The sequence below is a fragment of the Neophocaena asiaeorientalis genome, unplaced genomic scaffold, assembly GCF_003031525.2.
Source record: "Neophocaena asiaeorientalis asiaeorientalis breed wild unplaced genomic scaffold, Neophocaena_asiaeorientalis_V1.1 scaffold250, whole genome shotgun sequence".
Taxonomy (NCBI): Eukaryota; Metazoa; Chordata; class Mammalia; order Artiodactyla; family Phocoenidae; genus Neophocaena; species Neophocaena asiaeorientalis.
Window position 1 is genome coordinate 1106595 of NW_020172476.1, and position 3404 is coordinate 1109998.

The following is a 3404-nucleotide window of genomic DNA, read 5'->3' on the forward strand; positions in this document are numbered from 1 at the left end:
AGAAGTTGGAGATCACTCCAAGATTTTTGGGCCTAATCAAGTGGAAGGATAGAGTTGTCACCGGTTTAGTTCTGTGGGTAGAACAGATTTGGGGGACTTCCATATTCAGCAAAGAAAAATAGATGACCCCTTGTTAAATTTGAATTTCAGACAATATTTGGAATATACTTGTATTGATACTAAAAAATCCAATTTGTTGTTTTTTCTGAAATTCAAGTTTTACTAGGTGTCTTATATTTTATCTGGCAACCCTAAGTGAGGAGACAATTAGGAGTTTGGTTTTGAATACAATGAATTTAAGATCCCTATTATCTCTCCCAGGGGAGATATTAGTTGGCAACTTGATATATGAGTTTAGAAGCCTGAAGATATAAGCTTGGCATATTTAAAGGTATGAGATCGGATGAAATCAACATGGAAGTGAGTGTAGAGAGACAAGAGAAGAGAGGGAAGAAATGAGCCCCAGGACCCCAAACATTAAGAGGTAAGGATAAAAAAGGAGGAGTTAGTAAATGATCCTGGTAAGAAACAACCAGTAGTAAAAGGCATAACCAGGAGGAAAGCCAGGAAGGTACAGTAGTATCTTGGAAGCCAAGTGAAGAAAAAGCATCAAGAAGTCATCAACTATGTCAGAAGCTGCTGATTGGTCAGATAAGATGAGGACTGGGTGCTGCCCTTTGGATTTAACCTGGTAGAAGTTAGTGAAGACATTGACAAGACCCATTTTGGCTATGTAGAGGGATGAAGGTCTTAGTGGAGCAAATTTGAGAGAAAATGGAAGAACACAAGCTGGAAACAGAAAGTTGAGTAACTTTTTCTGAGATGTTTTGCTACAAAAAAGAAAAAAAGAAAGAAATGAGGCAATAGTTAGCAGATGAAGTGTGATCATGAAAGTATTATTTATTTATTCATTCACTCATTCATTCATTTATTCATTCATTTTAGCTAAGGGAAATCACAGCAGGTTTGTCTACTGATTGTAATGATCTAGAAGAGAAAGGGGCAAGTTTGTATGCTCTTGAGTAGGAGAGAGAACATGGGATATGGTGTGATATGGAAAGGGCTAACTTTATGTAGATGGATGGACCATTCATTTACCATAACAGATGGGTAAGGTGAGTACAAATGTGCAGATATTGATGATAGATGAGATCGTAGGAGACAGTGCAAGTTCTCTTAGGACTGCTTCATTTCTTTTTAAATATTAAGAAGTAAGGTTATCAGCTGAGAATAAGGATGAGGGAGATGGTGTTGGGAGTTTGAAGAGAAGGTATGAAACACATATAGGAGAATGGGAGAAGGACTGGTCTAAAGAGGTATGACTGCCTGAGAGAATTAATGTACCACTTGAGGTTTGAGCTCATGCCTGTAAAATATGGCCAAGCGCATGATTATGTGTTTTCCCTCAACAGAATCAAATGTAGAGGTGCAGGAATAAGAGATATAAATTTAACCATCGTTGTGGCTTTTTTAAGGGAAAATCACAAAAGCAAGAGAAGACCGAAGACGTTGAGGGAATATGCAAGGGAAAGAGTAAAATGCTTGACCACGGAATTATAAACGGGTAAGGAGAAGAGAAGGAACATCCCTGGGGTCTGGAGATAAAGTGATTGATTTATTAGATAAGTAATCAAAGAGCAGTTGACTGCTAGAGGTAGACTATTTGGTGAGTGAGTTAGAAAGTAACAGGTTGTGGTCAGAAAATGTAAACTATGAATTTGGGATTGAGATTATGATGACAATGAAGTTATTGATAATGACAAGGTCTATTAGTATGAAGATGGGATTAAGTGTCTGAGGTTATATTGACATTTGGAACTAGAGAGTATTAGGAACCTATTCACTGTTACTTAAAATACTGAAACATCCACAATGCCAGTTTTTGAGTGTGATGTATTATTTGACTTAGTAGCTGAAAGAGTGATGTGATGTGAACAGTCTTAAGGAGGAAACTGCCTATCATTTCTTAGACTATTTTTTATATAATTTTCCAGAATGATCCAGCAGCGCCATGTAGTTATTCCTGATAATTTGTTATTTTGAAATTGAATTTTCTAATTAGTAGAACTGAAAACCAAGAAAAATAAAGTCTAGATGTAAAATTAGTCCTGTGGTTCAAGCATTCCATCATTTAACTGAACCTAATAGGCTGCAAGATAATTGTAAACAATACAACTTCTCTAAGATAAATGAAATAAGTACTATTATATTATTCCTTTTATAATTATTAGTACTATTTTACATTATTGTTTTACTTTAAAATATTGTGGGGTTTTTTTGTTTTTTTTTTTTTCGGTATGTGGGCCTCTCACTGTTATGGCCTTTCCCGCTGCGGAGCACAGGCTCCAGACGCGCAGGCTCAGCGGCCATGGCTCACGGGCCCAGCCGCTCCGCTTCCCGGACTGGGGCACAAACCCGTGTCCCCTGCATCGGCAGGCGGACTCTCAACCACTGCGTCACCAGGGAAGCCCCTAAAATATTGTGTTTTATTATTTTGAATTCTGATGAATTTTTCTATAAAGTTTTACCAAAATTTAATGGTGTGCACGTTCAGTGAATGCCTATTTTACTGTCCATGGATGCAAATTTTTGTACTATACTATTTTATGTATGCCTCATAGACAATATTATTCATTTCCATGAGTTTAGATCCTATTTGTCTACAGATCCTGACCATTCATATGGTCAACCCAGGTATTTCTTTTGAGCTCCAGACCCACATATTTAAGTACCCACTTGACTTCATTTGGTTGTCTCATGGGCTTCTCCCAATATGTCCAAACTTGAGCGTTGGATTGTTTCCACCACCCACCAAAATTACTGCTCAGTCTCCTAGGGTTTACTTAATGACTATTCTAAAATCCCAGTTAAGATTTTAGAATAGTCATTAAGTCTCAGGACAGAGATTTGAGATAACTCCTTTTCTTCAAATTCACATTCAGTATATCAGTAATTCATATCAATTCTAATCCAGAAAAATCTATAAACTCATTGCTTTCTCTCCATTAGCAATGTCAATCGTCCAAGCTAGAGCTGTCTCTTGACTGAGCAATTGGAATGGTTTCCTTACCAGAGTCCCTAACCCTTGTCCTTCTCTAAGCACTCTCCATATAGCAGCTAAAGGAATCACTTTTAAACAATTTCAACAAGATGATCATGCCAATTCCCCCAGAAAAAAAAAAAAAGCAAAGATAGAACCTTAATTTGCTCCTCAATTCACTTATAACAAAATTTGCATGTCCCTCAAAATCTTATATGATACAGATTTTTTCCACTTTTTCATGCCATTCTGATAACGGTGATGTTCAACACCTCAACTGCATCATCCTCAGACATAGCTGGCTTATTCCTAGACTAGTGCATATTCCCTCCCCTAAGACTTTTTGCCACATCACATCTCCATT